The following is a 19,882-nucleotide window of genomic DNA, read 5'->3' as shown; positions in this document are numbered from 1 at the left end:
TATCATTTATACGATGGATTGGAATCGTGTAATATGAAAATGCGTTATAAGAGTACTGTGTTATTATCACTGTGGAGCATTAATACAGTAATCCCCCTGCGTTACTGTATTTATGCTCCACGGTGGTTGCATAGATTATTTTTCTGTTAAGGTAGTGCCATCTCTTTATTATCACAGCAGAGTTTGTTGTGCCTTTTATTACCATTGAACATTATGATTTTAACAATTAACTTGACATTGACAAATAGCGTCTTGAGGATGACATGTCTATTTTTTTTTTTTATGAGTGAAACGGTATGGTAACCCCGCCTGCGATAACGGGAAACGCTGGCGAAGCACCAGTGAAGGGTGATAGATGAGAATGAAAACAAGTCAGTTAGCCCATCATGATGAATTCATCAGGAATTAACCATGATAGTTTCCAGGAAGAACCGCGAAGAGGTCGACTCGGTTGGGTATATTGCTAACAATGGGATTCTCAGTCTCCATTATTAACAATCCCTTTCTCCCCTGACATGTCTATTATCATCACAGATTAAAAGTTGATCAATGGGTGAAGTGAAAATTGGATTGGTAACCCGGCTTACGCTAAAGGTATACATTGCCGATATACCAGTATGGGACGACAGATGAGCATGAAAGTCCGTTAGTTAATTCCCAGGAGGAGCCACGTGGAGGTCCACCTAATAGGCTCTTTAATGGATTATAATGGAATGGTAGCCTCGCCTGTGCTATCGGTATACACTGGCGGGGCACCAATGAGAGTGCTATATTACCATATAGTACGTGTGGGGGAAGGGATCGTTAATAACGGGGAGTATAATTCCCATTGCTATCAATCATCTGGTCAACCTCCACGCGGTTCCCTCTAAAAACCATCGTGACAAATTTATTGTTGAATCCTTCACGATGGGTTAACTGACCTGTCTTTTTATCCTCACCATTCATCCCTCACTGATGTCCCGCTAGTGTATACCAATAGAGCAGGCAGAGTTACCATTCCATTATCACCCATAAAAAATATAGTACGTGTATGTCAAATTTCATAGTAATTGGTTTAGCTGTTACGGCACTAAAATGTAATAAACAAACTCACATTCACATTTATAATGTTAGTAAGAATTATTAGCTTCTATCCACGACTTAATCTTCGTTCTTTTCTTGAAGTTTACCGTCATCATCATCATCATGTCAACCTTTAACTGTCCACTGCTGGGGGGAAAGGGATTGTTAGTAATGGAGACTGAGAATCCCATTGCTAGCAATATACCTAACCGGGTCGACCTACTCGCGGTTCTCCCTGGAAACTATCATGGTTAATTCCTGATGAATTCATCACGATGGGCTAACTGGCCTGTTTTCATTCTCATCTATCACCCTTCACCGGTGCTCCGCCAGTGTATCCCGTTAGCGCAGGCAGGGTTACCATACCATTTTCACCCATCAAAAAAATAAAACAATAATAGGGGGGAGAAGGGAATTGTTCCATTACCATCCATAACAAAATATCCTGTGATAACCCTAGACCTAACAAACCTAGTGATACAGACTGATATATCGCAATGTTCTGTTTAAAAGTTACGTATGGATTAACGTCCTCCACAGCTTTTTTTATTTTATTTTAGTTGTACCACAGCACAGTCCGTCACACAGTGTTAATAAAGTAGATAGCTGCCGCGGTAATGTGAACCCTTGTTACACGGCAGACAGGCAAATTGTAACACGTGGATAGGTAATTGGAACGGAAACAGTTGGTACCTACTTATGTATAGTTAAAGGTGCAGTTATTTGTAGAATAGGACTTACTAATTGTATTTACCTACTCCATAGTCCTACAGCGGCCTCGATTCAGACGCGTCTTTTCTCTAAAAGATAATTTTAACCTAATATTTTAATTCTGGTTTCGCAAAATTACTGTTTTATCTGTTTTATAAAACACTAGCACGCCAGGGGGAGATTTTGTACAAGACGTTTGTTTGGGTACATTTATCCCATTCGTGTTTCAACCGTGAAGAAGTTGTGTTCGCTTGACTGTGTTTTGGTTTGAAGGGTGGGGTATAGCAGTGAATTTACAGGGTACACAGGAATAACACCTTAATCCTCAGCAATGGAATTGCAAGGGGATATCATGGGCGAAACAGTATGTACTGTACAGTCTATGGTATTGCTCATGTCTATAGGCGGCGGTTACTACTTTCCATCAGGTGGGCCGTCAGTTTGTTTAACCATTCTAAGTTGCATAAAAAAAACTAGCGACCTGCCCCGACTTCGCACGGGTGCAATATTTGTTTGTGTAATTTTTAAACTGTTCAACACATTCATGTGTAAAAGTACTGCACTAATATTTTTTAAAATTTGAAAACAAGCCTATTTAGCAATTTGATGTGCATTTATGACTTTATACGCGTTAGATGCGCGTTTAAAAGGCCGGCAGCACACCTGCAATGTCTTTGGTGTTGTGGGTGATCATGGGAGGCGGTATTTACTTACCATCAGGCAAGCCTTATGCTCATTTGCCCCCTGTGTTATAAAAGGCAGCCGTTTCTTAAGTCTTATACATCAGATCTTTTTGCGAGGAAATCTACATATTTTTGACATCAGATAGCGCCACCTCTATGCAAGTTGTAGTAGTAATGATGGAGCCGTATACTAAATACTGAGATTGTCAATGTGAATAATTAAAAATAAAATAGAATCTACCTACGCGCGACCATAAATTGTACTCGCCGCCATAAATTGTACTCGCCATCATAAATTGTACTTAAACAAAAATAAAATTATTTTTCATATAGGTAGGTAGATAAATCGGTTTGAAAAGAGTAAATCCCTAGTTTTTACTTCTTAAAATAATTTTCTTTTTCTCTGCACATTCTTAATCTGAGGTAGATTGATAAAAATGGCTGGCTATGCGTAAATTATTACAATAAAGTATAAAAAAATATTTTTATTAATATTTATTTATTTATTAATATTATTTTATTATTAATAATATTACTATACACATTAAATAATTGCCGTATAATATGGGCATAAATTGGACCACCTCTTGCTTTCCCGTAGGTGTCATAAGAGGCAACTAAGGGAACGATCAAAGTAGTATAGTATTATATTATCTGTAGTCAAAGGATGGACAGTAGCGTTCCTCTTAAAAGATCACCAAAGCCTAACTGCAGTTGTTGACCCGCCTGCTATGCGTGACAACTACTGGCAAAACTCTTTACACTTTATTAATAAGAATTAAAATAAATATTCGTGTCTCTGTAGTTTATCAAAAATTTTCGCTAGGAGCCTTTATTCATCTTAAAAGATATAGTGGAACGCGATTTTTTTACCGATATTATGTTGATTCGCTCCAATTCGCCATCGCGACAGAAAAACAGACGACAGTGTACTTCCATTAGTGGTGGTCTAAGAAAACAAACTGATCTAGTATTAGCATTAAGGTGACCTTGTATCCGTTTACCTAGATTTCTGAATGCGTAAGCCTTCTTGGGAACACAGATAGGTATATTGTATTGTAAAATCTTTAATGTATTATAATTTACATTAGACACATTAAAAGATATACAATGGTGGACTTATCCTATAAAAGGATCTCTTACATTCAACCTTTGAGAAGCAGAAAGAAACCTATAGAATGTTCAAGAGTAAAAACCGTACAGCTAAAGATAGACTCCAAAATATTTAGTTAAAATTTAACATATAATACTATAAAAAGTAACTGTATACACCTACATATGTGAATAATAATAATACATATTAAATATAATAATAATAAACCTAGAAACACAAATACATACAAAAACAATAACATAGATACATATATTCACAATTGGCTCAATGAAAAAGGAGTTTCAGAAAAAAATTTATGATACCTGTTTTAAAAGATTTTAATGATTTTACCATCTTCAAGTTATTAAAAAGTGAATTTCAGAAACGTGTAGCATGTAAATGAGTTGGCATAGCTTTAAATATTAAAACAAGGCAAATCCATAATGAAGTCATTACTGCATTTCAGGCGGACTTCAATCTCGCAAAATTTGAACCTTCCCCGAAAGTAATGTGAATATGTTGGATTAAAAAGGATATTGAATATTTATATTTGGTTGGTACGCCTATTCTCTGAAATAAACATTCCTGCAAAGTTTCAAGTTTAGATAATTGTCCTTCAATTAGATAATTGTTCATTAATCAGCGTTCATAAAACAGCATTAAACGATTCTAGATTCATTCATTTGTTGCTTGATGAGAGTGCCTATGGCCTATTAATGTACTCGGTGTACTATCCCGATTTATAGATCTCCAAGGTCAGAACTAGTCACTAGTTTGAATCTGGCCTCCACTCGAAACAAAAAAAAAAGTTAATTTAAAATTGAAAGAGTTCTTTATTTCTATCAATTTTAAATGATTACAACTTTTTTTTTAATTGAAAGAAAGAAAAAATACATAATGGCCATTTTATAACACACAATTGTCACAATTCTGAAGATGGAACATACCAATATCTATAACAACGACTAACAGTGATGGAATCGCCATCTGTCACGTTTGATTTTACTGATGACACTAATGTAGTTGAGTGTTACGTTCACTATAAAAGCAAATTAAACATTAAAATAAATACAAATTGGAGGGAAAGGGATTGTTAGTAATAAAGACTAAGAATCTTATTGCTAGCAATATACCCACCCAAGTCGACCTCTTTGCGGTTCCCCCTGGAAACTATCATAGTTAATTCCTGATGAATTCATCATGATGGGCTAACTGGCCTGTTTTCATTTTCGTCTATCACCCTTCACTGGTGCTCCGCCAGCGTAACCCGTTAGCGCAGGCGGGGTTACCATTCCATTTTCACCCATAAAAAAAATTTATACAAATTTGGTGAAAGTCTCATGTAAACCTTACATACAAATACACATGTAGACGAATAGAGAACCGTTTCCTTTTTAAACCCGAATAAAAAATAGAATCATAGTTCTCATTTCATGCAATGTTGACACCAACAATTTTGTTTTATAATCCTCCTTTCAATTACCTGCTCAGTATGAATTACAGAGCGTTTATTAAGTACTAAAATAGCATCAAATGGACCTTCATACCAGTGATTACCTAGCAGGCGGCCGTGGGCTGGACAGTTTAAAATAGTTACTTTAAATGACACTTCCTTTGTGGTCGATTGTCGAAATGATGATGCGTCGACGCCTCGTGTTTCCATTTTATATAATAGATACCTATGTATATAAAAGATGATCTCATACCATTACAGTTCTATTGACTTTTTAATCGATTTTTGTTCTAAGTCAAATACGAATTCACTTTGACTTAAGAATTAATTTAATATTGTCCAAGTTTTATTATTGGCGCTTTTGTAATGTGTTTACTCCTATCTGTCTTATTTCTTTTAGTAGAATGTCAAAAATCTCTTTCATACCACTTTCATCTCTACGATAGTACTTTCAAATATTTATTTATTTAATTATATGCTTTTATACAATCACTTTAATATAGATATTAGTTTATAACTAAAATATACACACGCGGACCTATACTTTAAAGGGATTTTTTTGTTTTGTGTTAATTGATAAAGTATTTATGAAAGAATTTGAAAAATAGGATAAAATGCTCCACATAAAATTCTGAAATTTCATTACATAGTTTAGGGAAAATTTAATCTCATTTTCTTCATTAGTACATCCACGCGAAACCGTGGCATGCAACTAGTATTTGTATAGATATAAAAAGTATTTCCCTTTACGTTTTTGGTGTTATGGACCGCAACGTGATATGGTATTTACTCATAAGCAGATTTGGTCAAACGATTATAAGGAATTATGACATCTATTGGACGTTTGCCATAAACCTTGCCCATGACCAATCAGCTGTTCAAGGTTATGACCGTTTTTACTACTAGTATACATCTTTATTAGCAATGTTTTAGAAAAAATGTGTTACTCCGCTGAAATTTTTGCCAGATAATTTGGTTTTTATATCAATTTATTATGAAATGACCTAGAAATATTGGAATAAATCATATGACAATTCCTGGCATATATCTAATTTTATAAACTGACATAATGTACATGATACGACGATATTAAAGATTAATTAATATGATATTAGTTATATGATAGTATTATAGAGTATTAAGTTAATTAATATATCGTGTTATTTAGTAATTCGGCGAATCCATTACGCTCACACTTAGGTACAAAATTCCAAAATGCACAATTGGAGATAAAAAAAAAACAACAAAGAAAGTAAACATTCATCCAAATAATGCACAAAACTCTAATCACTCAGTTCCTTTGCCAAACATGCCGAAACGTTCTTAGAAATTTTATAAAAACATAACCTCTAGATACGGAGTTTTATATTTATATAAAATGAAAATGCTTTCGACTATAATATGATAACCCTTAATGAGTTAATCAGAGGCATTGATGACTCTAAATTGTTGCAAAAAGTCTCGACATGCCTAAATTTTGCCAAGCATATTAAAACCAACATTGCAGAGGGTGAGCTTACCGTTGTCAACCGGATTATTTAGTTTGATAACGGTGTTTCTCATCACAGAACAGTTGGCAGAAAATGCCAAATTTATTGCGTACACTCGTGTCCAGTTCTACTATTTATTGCATTTATGTAGGTTTTATAGTCACTAGTACTTTAGTATAAGAATTTAGGCGTTTTATGTCTTTGTGACTATTCTCAATACCCATTAAAATATGTATAAATATTAGAGGTAAGAAGTACTCTTCGTGTGTATTTAATTTCCTCTATTTATTACTCTGGGATCAATTCAAAAATATTCTCTAAAATTGTATCTAAAATTAATAAACTTTAAAGATAGTCAACTCTGTTAAATTTTCGTATTTTATCTATATGCCACGCCTATTATAGGACTGTTATTAAAAAGAAAGATCCGAGTCAAATGCCTCCATCCTTGTGTACAACTTTTCCATCGCCCACTTTCACTACAGTTCTGGAGACTTGTCTGGCTCCTTAGAAAGTAGGTCTAAATTACCATAACAACCCATTATTACATTTTACTCCAGAGCAAGAATCTCCTCTAATAAGAGGAAAATATATTAGCTACAATCACCATAATGAGCAGGCGAATTTATATAGAGTTCTATTTCGAGACCTTTTGCACTGCTTTTTATGCAATGCTAGTAGAGATGGATCATCGCAAAAAAGTCGAGGCTCTGCAATATTCGGAAGTGGATGGATATTGCTAGTAGATAAGAAGAGGAAGATTGTGTCTAGTTTCCTTACTCGCTGAATCCTATCAGAATCAGGATAGGTAATTAACAAACGAATATATTGATAATACATTTTGATTAAGACTCGCATGAGAAAACAAGACATTAGACATCGTTATCTCATTTTATCTTATAAACTCTCTAGTGATAATGATTTTATTGATAGATTCGTTTGCTAAGTTTTTAGACAAGATGGAGACAAAAAAGTGGTGTGTTCTTTTTTGTTCTTTTTCTATCACCAGCACTGATTTTACAACTGTTCTGTGCCATATGGCGCCGAAGCTGAATTTTTTGTACGCTCAGGTTATCGACTTGCGGAAACTACCGTTGGAGAAAACTGGAATGGCGAACAGTATGTGATCCCCGCGTAACCCGTATGTAGAATTGACACCAGTAGGGCTATATATTTTACATTGTAATTATTGTCACTTTGAAGATAACAGAGGCGATGAATTGATAAAAGAAGCACAGGGAGACCATTGGCTTGGAAAATTGTCTATATTGTTCAAATTGTAAAGATTTTATTAAGAAGTATTTTATGTATTAAGAGAGGCATAAGACTTTTTTAATACATAAAATAAATAATATACGTATACATAACAGTAATAGTTCTGCAGAGACAAGTAAAATAGAGAAAATAAAATAAAGTATTATTATTTTCACTGATATTAACGTAAATGACTTAGTGACTGCAAAATATTACAGAAAACATCCAGCTACCTTTACGAGATGCACTGATGATGATGATATTATAGGTCCTATTCCCTATTGTAAAATTCCAAGTGAAAGTTATAAGATTGGTGGTGAATGGTGATAAGCGACAACCAATCTTGAATTTATATCGACTAGTAAACCCATAGAAATTGTAGAGAAAGTAATAATATAGGTATTTAATTGTACCTTTCAGAAAATGAGATTTTCAATTCGAATAATTTATTATATGTACACGAAGGTTTAATTAAAATATTTAATTTTCATAACACTTTAATCAGTATTTTAAAATCTATTAATATTTAAAGTAATAATATTGTAATTATAAATCAAAATAACTTTCGACATATTATTAAACTAGTAGCATTCAGAAGATTTGCTACTCTGTAATCTAGGTAAGTAGCTATTACATCATAATAACGTGGTAAATATGTAAACATGAACACAAAGAAATTTAAAGAATGTAGATGTTTAACTACGCAATAAACTAATGAGGTTCAACAAACAGTGACATAATAACCGCGAGAATAACTATGTGGTTACTAATAAAATTATCTTGGACAATAATGTTAAAAAGTGACTTATGAAAATTAAATAATGCAAATTTTCGGTTTGTAAATTTTGAATAAAAATTGTTGAGAACACTTACTTACAGCTTTTAAATTTTGTCATCCAAGGGTATATAATTAAATATAGCTGTAATATTGCAATATATTTGAATTTACATCGTGCCTGCGATCAAACCGTTTACAACTAGTCCTCTCCATCCAAAGGTTGCCTACAACTAGAAGAACTTTTAGTCATAAGACAGACCATTTTTCAACTATAATTATTTGGAAAAAATAATTAAGAGCATCTATTTATATTTTTTATAAAAATAAACAAAATAATACACCTATATTATTACTCGCAGTTTTTAATTATCATGAAAGTACTTCTTGCATTTAGCATATAATAATTTTTTTTTTTATTTTTGACGTGTAAAAAATTTGGATAAACTGCACTGTTTATTGACTCACAAGAAACTCCTGAATTCCACCAGATCTCATTCAAAGCAAGCTTGTCTTCTGGTAGTTTTCGAAAACAAGTCTCAGCATTAATAGCAGACACTTGCTTCAGTTTCTATTTGGTCTTATGGTAGAAAGGGAAATCGAAATAGAACCTAATATCAAACGACCAGGGAGAGGGAGGTTGTTAGTAATGGGGATTAGCAGCCCCATTGCTAGCAAAATAGTGTTTTAGATCAACCTCCACCCGATTCTCCCTGGAAACCATCGCGATTGATTCTTATAAATTCATCACGATGGGCTAACTGGCCTGGATCATTTTCACCTATCATCCATCACTGATACCTCAACAATTTATTCTGATAGCGCAAGTGTTACCATTTATAAAAAAAAATACCAAACGGTCAAACTCTACCCGCGTAGTAACAGCAAGGAAATAATATCCTTCTCTTATGGAAAAGGTTCGTACCCAGCAGTGAAATATTAAAAGATTGTAATGATTAAAATGATAATAATCATGTGCTAGATCTATCTTGTATGACGATAAATATATCGTCTACTATTTATACAAGTGTTTACGTATAAAATTCTTATTTATTTTTACCGCCGTTCAATGTATGTTAATTAGGTGACAGAGAAATGGTTTATATATGTATGTTACGTCTGGAAATTTCGTATCTGAATTTTTTATAGGACAATGTGTAGAAAGAAAAGTCTTCAATACAAGAGATTTTTCAATCGACGTCAAAAAGAAAGGTTCTCATTTCGGTTGTATTATGTTTAAGTGTTACATCATAATTCCGTTAGTTATAAACTGAAAAAAATCGATATAGAAAATTCTTTTTTTTTTTTATATGATAGGATATGTTTATACCTTGGTTCCATAGAAATGTTAACAAAATCGGTTCAGTAGTTTAATTTTGAAATAAAGTTTTTTTTTTTTATGTGGAACACAGTCTTATCTAATAACATTACAGCTATAAGCTAACTTACAGAACGTGTTATAAATTTGCTATCGCATGGCAAAATTTGCATCTCCGGCAAATATTTCAGAAGTGTTGATTACTGGATTATATATAAACTTCCTGAAGGTGATTGAATAATCATATTTGTAACAATTGAATTAATGCAAAGAAGGACCGTTTATGATTATAATTATTTTGTAGCATAGCAACAATATTGAAGGTAATCTTTTAATGATTAAACTGTAAACCAAAACCGAATCACATTTTACATAACAATGTAGAGTTGCCATAGCGTTTTTATTGTATCAGACCTTGGACCTTTGATCAGCGACAAAGGTCACTCTGTAGCATCTTGTCGCATACATAGATGTAGATACTTATAGGATGAGAGCGAGAGAGAACAAGGCCACCTCAGCTGGTGCTGGATGTCTCTACCACGCATGCGTATAATTATTTATAAACGTTCGCGGTTTTTATAACAAAACAATGCATGCACAGCGAGAGAAATTGTAAAAGTTGGCGCTATCGAAACTCCAAATGCCTCGGAGCATCGCTCAGAACGGGGTCAGTGGCTCAGCTGTTGCGTGTCGCGGGCTCTTTGTTGGCACAAATTCGATGCGTACACACTTCTCGTGATCGGTGATTTGCTAAGTATCGGGGTGCTTTGCCAAAAATAAAGCTGCACTGCAGCAGTGAGCTTGCAGTAGCAGACTGCGGTGGTGTCGGGCACATCGTGATGTCGAGAGGTCGATAGCGGGTGCCGGCTGACGGGCACTCCACTCCGACCAGCCAGTGCCGCCGCGCCTTCTGTCGTGTGCGGATGTAAACCGTTGACGTCACCGGCGTTCTCCTACATCCTCCGCACTGTTCGCTTGACATTTTATGCGCATAGCGCGCAGCGCAACCGATTCGCCCGTGAAGCTTTATTTATAAACAAATTGTGTGTTAATAATATCATTCAATGTCAATACCGATTAATTTAATAATATTAATACAATTGTGTAATTTGTAAAATGCGATGATATAATTTCTTTATTGTCATCGTAATGTGAAAGCGCACGTGATAATTAATGGTGACAGGATGTTATATAAAAATGCGGTAGGCAAGTCATTAATGGACCAGTTATTTTGTGAAGTGACATTGACCTTTTATGGAGAACAATACCGTTATATACCTAGGTATATACAAAAATTATGACGTTCTCCTAAAGCTTGCATTACGCACTTTTAAGTGGGTACTTATAATTGCGATATTTAGCAATCTAAAATCATGATCATCGTCCACATTACGTTTTATTACTTACCTATTAGGTGATGAATGTTTATATTGTATATTTATTTAAATTCCTGAAAATTTGTTTTTCGCATATTTGTTGAGTTACGCATATTTGCACATGCACATAATATCTTTACTTTAGGCAATAAACTGTCTGTCTAAGACTTATGACAATATAAATTCAATGAGTAAAGACAATTTAATTATAAAATAGTCCTTGCAATACCTTTACTACTGCATCTTTAATTTATTCATTCGGTTGCATTGTAAATTTCGGAAAGAGATAATTAAGTACTTCTACTATTTAAAATTCCAAGGCCTAGTAGTCACCTTTGCAATTTTAGTACCTAGTGTCTAGTAGTTGGTTGCGTAAGGGATATATTTTTGAATACTGGGTTAGGTTCTTGGTGGGACCAATTTAATATTGTATGTGTTATAATGATCTAAGTTATACCGATAGATGTCGACGTCTGATTTCTTACATTATTTTAAGACCAAATTGTTTCCATGTGTATATTTAACAATTATAGCAGGTAAGAAATTGCGGATAGACACAAAAGTTACAATACACTACAAAATAGTATCAAATTGAAAATATAAAACATAAAAGTTAAGGAAAAAACCCCATTTCCAATAAAAAATAGATATGGGGCTTTTGAACTTCCGTGCCTACCATTTATTCATGAATGCTTAGTCATATGAACTTTTAACTTGAATGGACTACTCGCGTGACGAAAGATTCCACTGTCATTTTAACTTATTAATTCTTTAGGTATACTTATATACTTAGAAAGAGAATATTTTAAATCTCTGATAATTAGATTAGAAAAAGTATGTCAGTACGCTCAATCTATGCTTGTTAATATTGTTTTAGTTTTAAGCGGTTTCAAAAATAGAGATTATTAATTCAAGTTTGTATTTTTTTTATGTTAGGTATGTACCTAATTATATACAAATTAATATCCACTTAGATTCTACATACGCGATATTTTTGCTACTCGTAAATGTGCACTGATTTTGATAATTCCTTTTGCAATCGATATAGCTCGTGTTAATTTATTAATTGCGCGATTGATTCTGCGTTTTCTAGATCATAATCATACTTGGCGTAACTTATACGATTTGCTTTTTAATAAATTTAGTGTATCTGTCATTAGTGTGATTACCTACACTTAACCTAATATTCTACTTAGAAAACAATTACATAGCTATTACGCATTCGTATAATCTCGGTGCTTGCTTTAGGTACAGTTTTAATTAGTATTTTTAGTAACTTTTTACCGTGACTTCGTTCGCATGATTTATCAATTTTAAACTCAAATAATAAACACAAACTTACCTATGTGGCATAAGTCAAGCATAAAATTTTGATGATTATCATTGTCTCATGCTACATGCATCGTTGGTCTTGAAGAGACCAGAATTTTATAACCTGTCGCATTTGATAGAAACAATTCCATTGATACCTTGAGATATAGTCATATCTCAAATAAAACGCTTTGCCAAAAACAGGTCAACTTTTTATTTATGTATGTATTCATTAGGACCAATCTTCTCTATCAATAAAGTTATGTCTTTGCCAATATTTATACGAAATAATCTGATAATACATGTAAATTTTGAAGTAGCAACTATTCATTTTAGTATTCCTATTTACGGATATACATAATGATATCGAATTAAAATGAAACCAAAATCGTTATATAATCGTTAATAGCGCTACATAAAATAAAAAATCTACACATGCTAAAAACATATTACGACAGTATTTAGGAAACCAAAAATTACAAAAAAAAAAAACAAAAGAATTAGTCTCCTACACTAACCCACCAACTGAACAGGCTGTGTTTTAGTAGGGGGCTCAAGATTTTTTTATGCCATTCAATTCCTGTTTCTTTAATGAAAACTATTTAAGTTTTACTGGTGGAAGCGTACATTTACGGGGAAATAAAGATTTTAAATCTGTATAAATAAAAAAAGATTGGCCTGTTTTGGCAGTGTTTATATTAAGATATTACATCTAGAAGTAAGGTACATGATTAATTTTATTACATGCACACTACACGTCTACGTCTTTTATAACTTTTGCTTAATGCAGTATAATCTTCAATTAAGGTCGCATGGTTATATTGTTAGTTATTTTTGAGGCGTTAAGTAAGATAATCCATAAGGGATTATCTTATTGAAAAGCATTTTTAATTTATTTTTAATCTATTGATGGATTCAGAAAGTTTAAATATGTTTATTTATTCTTTATTTTACTATAAAATAGATATAAATGGCCAATGCCTTTTTGTCTGAAATATAAAACAATTTACAGTAGTGAGACAAAACTGTGACTTAAGCAAAGCATTAACACCTGACATAACTCAGTATCGATGTGTATAGATAAAAAAATCCATCAATTGCATTGTTTGCAAAATTTTTTTAATATAAACACATTTTGATTAGATATCCTACCATCGTAATATGATGAATTAATAATACCTATTCACGTACCTACTTGAGACCTGTTTCCAAATAGTATGAATGTGAGTTATCAAGGCCGTCCTGTGGCTTCTCAAATGTCTCTCACATACAATTTATATGTTATTGTGCATCATTATTGCATCTGTAGAATCTATTTTTTATTATTGAAATTCTAACTTATCAATTGGACTTTTCCGTTCAGACTATATTACAATTCATTATAATAATTATCTTCGTATTAAATATGTGTTTAAACACAGATCATTTTATTTCAATACTATTATTTAATGATATATGTAGATAATATTACATTTTAATACAACATTTGGTCAAGTAATTTAATTACACTGTAATATACATGATTTTAAGATAGTTTTAGACTAAAAAAACAAAGGTTTATTACAAAGGCACAATTCAAGAAGTATCAAATAGATAGATACCTACTTTTAAAGTTATTATTCCTTGTAGTACTTTTTTTTGTTCATAATGTGTTTATGTAATACCTACGGCATATACAGATAGAAAATATTACGCGTCGTCTTGAGGCTTCCCCCTGCAGGTAAAAAGTAACAAAAACTCTCTTTCATATTTATAATATTGTATTTATTATATCATATTTATAACATTTCACCTAGACATAAATAATAAATACATGATTTGACGCAAATAAATTTTTATACTTAATCTTATTCATTTAAAACATGTATTGTACTAAATAACGAAGTATATTCCATTCGGACGTGATTCTACATTAAAATGTGTCTTGTCTAATAAAAAAATGAGGAAAACTTCAACGTCATCGTAAAAAGTGTCCATTGTAATTAGTCACACGGTTAGGACGTGCCTTAATTTCAATATTCAAGAGTTCCCACAGTGTTGGTTGTAAACTAAATGAGGGTAATGACCTTTCCTCATGAGAGTATTCTTATGTGAATATTCAAAAATTAATGTAACCTCCAGTGTAACAAGACTGCGGTAGCTGCTTATCATCGGAGCAATTGTCCTCGTACTATACGAAACAACGAACGGGGTTACTGAACCCGATCGAATTGGTATCAAATCGAAGTCACATCGAATAGACGTCAAACGGACGTTGCCTTATACTATGTTTGAAGACTTTTCGATGTGATTTATTCGAACTCAATTCGATTCGACGCTCTCTCGCAGGAAAGTCATCATGAATTCCGTGACCATCAGTTTCTCTGGCATGTCCTAGGAATACTTGTAAAAAACAAGCAAATCTTATATTCATCATTATAATTTCATAAAATTCTTACACAATTTTTAATTACACTCCTCATATACTCGTATCTATACTTACCCATACTCAATATATCTTCCCTTCACTCGCATGATACTTCAAATATAATATATTAAAATACAAATGCTAAAATTAATTTTAATATCACAATATGTACTTATGTCTAATATAATAATTTAAGGTATTTTTTGCCTATGACAGTTAAATGGTGAAATTCCTAATTGAATAATACTAGAAATTTTGTATCAATGTATGTTAAAGAAACTATCACTCTTAGTCATCGTTTTGGTGATGAGAAACATTTTGTTCAAACATACCAAAACAAATTCGCATCGCTCGCCATAATAACCCTATTGGCATTAGCTTCGAATTTATAACAAAAAAGGAACAATAGATATACGTTATGCTCAATAAGGTAGTCACGATTATCGATAGACGATAAACAAAATAAGACCTTACATACAGCCTATTATAAAATCCGTATCCAATTTTCTAAATCCGCGATACTTTGTTATAAATGAATAATTAAAATTCGCACGAAATTGGGAGGATTATCCTTATTTTTTTTAGATTATAGCTGACCCTTTCATTCATTTTTAATGGATTTCATTTATATAGTATACTATACAGCGTGAAATTCATATCGTTATCCTTTGAAAGGAATGCTTTACCAGCAAATTCGAACGTTTTCACCAAAGAAACATAGATCGAAAGACGATAAAAAATTTTGAGCCTCCCATATGACTATAGAACGCGTTCAGCTGGTTAGTTATTATATATAGTACACTAAATTTAACATATTTTATTGTTTTTTGAAGTTTCTGTTCTAGTAATTTCTATAGCACAGGTACAGTTAGACTTCTTTAATAGACGATACAGTTGATTATAGCATTTTGTAAGAAAATAAATCAAACACTATTTTAATTTTGATTATCCTTTTGTCGCAATCATAGGTTTTCTTATATAACTGAATTTAGATCATTATGAAATTATCAATAAATTACCACTTCTGTAACATTTGCATAGAGTTCGCAAATAAAAAAAACACTATTTAGGCACGTTACTTCTTGTTCTTTTAATAACTCCACGTTTTTGAAATTATTTGCCAACGTAGTGAATGTATGTTGCTTTGCCACTATGTTCCGAACATTTTTTGGATTGTTTTTTTTAAACGGTTTAAAAAATTTGTGTACCTAACGAAATTTTACTCGTCACGTCGCCGGTCTATCATCCAGCAAGTAATGGGCAGGCGGAAAGTTTCGTGAAGGTGGTAAAAAGAGGCGTAAAGTCATGTTTTTATCACGTTTTAATGTAAAAGAAACAAAACTTAAATTATTCAAATGTCTTATGTATTAGTCTTTCTCTTTTTTTGTCTTCTTTAAAATAATCATTGCATATGTAGTATTTGTTTAATACGAAAACAAATAGTTTCACGACTGAGTCGTTATAACACTATCGCTGTCTTCATTGTTGGAATCGATTCACAAGTCACGCTTCGGCTTTGGTATCGACTAATTAATTTAATGTCTGCAAACACACGACTAAACACAACACGCGACAATAAAGTGGATTCATAACGTGTCATTGCATCAACACTTTCTCACGATATCATTAGATAGAAAAGTGGGCTACAACCATGCCCTACTTTATACAATTAATTTATATTTTTTCAAGTATAAAACTTTTTAAATATAAACGTATTGGTATAGTAGGTATATCAACTCAAAATATAAAAATAAAAAGTTAAAAGAAAGCAATTTGTTCGCGTAGAAAAAATAATATCATTTCACTATTAGATATTTTGAAAAAATACGTTATGTTAATACATCTTTTTAAAAAGAGAACAAAGGCAAAATTTTGCATTTCCGAGACATGTGACACATGGGCATGATATGCAAAAGGCACTATGTTTTTTTTTCCTTTTTATCGAAAGATTGTTATTATTCACTATTTTGTTTGATTGAAGTCTGTTTATATTGTGAAAAATAATATTACAAAAACTTTATTCAATTAGTTGAAAAAAAAATTGAAATAAATGTAGAGACATTATTTATTTGATTTAAATTTTGAATTTATACTCAAACCTTAAGGTTGTATGGAAGGGTACAAATGTTATTGCCTCGTGTCACTTTTGCGTATTCGACACTAGCGATGTGATTAAAATCGAATTGCAAATATCTACCCGAGACCGCCATAAATCTCCGATTACCTTTATGTACATTGTTCGTTTACACGTGTAACATCACCTGAATAAGTTTAGAATTTTCGTAATACGTTTTTGATACCGTGGGAATGAAAAATAATTGGACTAATCATTCGTAGTAGGTATACTGTGAATGAAACATTTCTTATTCATTAGCACATTACAATACATTCTCTAGATACACATAATGTGAATCATATTCTAATATAATTAACATTATGTGACATAATTCGTATTAACTATTATCTAAAAGTGACATTAACGGTAACAGTCGATGACATCTCTATCCTATTAAATATTGCAGTCATAACAATATTCATTTAGTTTATTTTTTATTATTGATAAAAAACAATAAATATATAGAATAAAAAAGTAAATAAAAATTGTAATACGACCTTTGATGAGTGTATGTACATGACAAACAGTCAAATATTGCAAATTTTTATAACAATTGATAGCAGAGAGAGAGAAAGAAAGAATGAGTTAAGATATTATACTCAATTTTGTTTTTTCTATCGACCATGTGAGAGACTTGGCTTAAACAAGTGGACGAATTGAATAGTGTGATAAGTTTTATATAGTTACAATAGTCTTCGTAAATATTTTAAACGTTAAAAGTGATCATTATATCATCGTTTCTCAACTCAACCGTGTTGAACTGATAAATAATACCGGGATGACCAAGTGCCATATGTAAATATAGAATACGCGACGTAAACGCTAATAGGTAGGTGTTGACTAATCCCCAAGGACGTGGATTACACGTTCTAAAAATGAATAAAACAAACATAAATTATGTCATTGTCTCTCTGCACAATTTTTTTTTTATTATAGAATTTCAAATGGATAACAAGACGTCAGTACACTTAATGGAAAGTGGTAAACATCGCTTATAGATACAAACAGCACGATGGACATAACACCGCGATGCTTTTTTACCATATATATGTTGCTTTTTTTTACCATTCTTAAGTTGCTTTCGTACCCTGTAATTTTATTGCTGTGTTTCGGTTTGAAGGGTTAGAGGAACCCTTCGAACTAAAACACAGCCATCTAAGCATAATTGCTTAACAGAAATACAAAAACACAAGTGGGATAAGAGCAGCCATGCAGGTGACATTTGTATAGTATCTTTCTAGTATTTAATGCTTTCTGTACCTACACTTGTACTTACCAGAGGGAGACTTTGTATAAAAGTCGTTTGTTTGGGTACCTCTGTCCCATTCGTGTTTCAACCGTGAAGTAGTTGTATTTGCATGGCTGTGTTTCGGTTTGAAGGGTGGGATATGGCGTGAATTTACAGGGTACAGAGGAATAACACCTGAGTCCTCAGGGATGGCAACAAATGGGGGGGTATCATGAGCAAAACAGTATACTCTGTTATATCCATGGTATTGGTCATGTCTATAGGCGACGGTTACCACTTTCCATCAGGTGGGCCGTCAGCTGGCAAACAGCCAATATAAGTTGTATAAAAAAATACTTTTAGGAAAATTAAAAACTATACAAATATCTAAATATATCATAAACAATAAAATTTATTTACTATTACTGGGTCAGATCTTTTTTTTTTTTATGCAGTTGATTTGAAGTATCTAATATTAATATACGAGGTTTGTCCGGAAAGTACGTATAAAAGTTTTTTAAAAATTTTATTTTACAATTATTCAGGTAAATCAATTTTATCCCCTTCAAAGTACTCCCCCTGTGACATAATGCACTTGTGCCAACGCCGTTTCCACTGTGAGAAGGCTCCTTGAAAGTCCTCTGGTTGTAGGTTTCTCAGCTGCCCCGTCGTAGCTTTTTTTATCTCATTTATGTCCCCCAAATGCCGCCCCCGAAGTACCAATTTGGTTTTTGGGAACAAGAAGAAGTCACACGGGGCCAAATCCGGCGAATAGGGGGGGTGTTCGGTCACCGTAATGGAATTTTTACTCAAAAACTCACGGACAACAAGAGAGGTGTGGGCAGGGGCATTGTCGTGGTGAAGAATCCAACGCCCCTCTCGCGCCAATTCTGGACGAACTCGTGCCACACGAGCTTTGAGGCGTCTGAGCACATCGACGTAGAATTTTCCATCAACTGTCTGGCCTGGAGGTTCGAATTCTTTCCACGTTTTCGTCGGAATGTGAAGTGGAAGGACGTCCTGAACGTGGGTCATCTTGAACGCTTTCTCGGCCCTCTCTGAATCTTTTTAGCCACTTGTGGACGGTTGGTTCCTTCACAGCATCATCCCCATAAACTGTTCTGAGATCGGCAAAAATTTCACGGCCATTCTTGCCGAGTTTCGAGAGAAACTTGATTACGACGCGCTGCTCTTCAACGGAAGCGGGCTCCATGCCGACGGGGTTTCGTTAAGAGGTAACTTCACAGATGGCGTGACAAGCCAGTTCGCACCGCACGGCGGTCAGACCAGAACTGAAGCATTGTTAGGGACATAAGGAAGGGGTCCTGCGCTTACCTGGCCTCCCCACTCCTCTTTCTCGCATTCCAGAACACTTTTATACGAACTTTCCGGACAGACCTCGTATTAGTTTTATATTGATTTACATTTGTTATTATCTACCTATTTCATTAATTATCTTCATATTTAAAATCTCTAGAACTGATATGTATATGTGAATACAAGAGATATAGGAGTATATAAGGAAATCGAGGAATCTGACATGGAGATAGATTCCAACTTAATTTAGCACGTAAATATATAATCGTAAAATACTTATTTGAA

The 19,882-nt window shown here is 33.1% G+C and overlaps 1 protein-coding gene across 3 annotated transcripts in view; it reads left to right on the top strand.

Moving 5' to 3' along the window:
- Nucleotides 1-10,730: 10,730 nt before the first annotated feature.
- The window catches only part of LOC113521929 (carbohydrate sulfotransferase 11), a 67,873-nt gene continuing 58,721 nt past the window's right edge, over nucleotides 10,731-19,882 (top strand). For 2 of the 3 annotated variants that reach the window (XM_026907605.3, XM_026907603.3), the window contains exon 1: nucleotides 10,731-11,124. The gene's annotated coding sequence lies outside the window, so the exon portion shown is untranslated. Of the gene's footprint in view, nucleotides 11,177-19,882 lie in introns of all 3 variants that reach the window. The other variant, XM_026907600.3, reaches the window with a different exon arrangement.

The sequence above is a fragment of the Galleria mellonella genome, unplaced genomic scaffold, assembly GCF_026898425.1.
Source record: "Galleria mellonella isolate WM207_F2 unplaced genomic scaffold, CSIRO_AGI_GalMel_v1 utg63, whole genome shotgun sequence".
NCBI classification, from domain to species: domain Eukaryota; kingdom Metazoa; phylum Arthropoda; class Insecta; order Lepidoptera; family Pyralidae; genus Galleria; species Galleria mellonella.
Note: the sequence above shows the minus strand (reverse complement) of the source record. Positions and strands in the feature narration are given on the sequence as shown.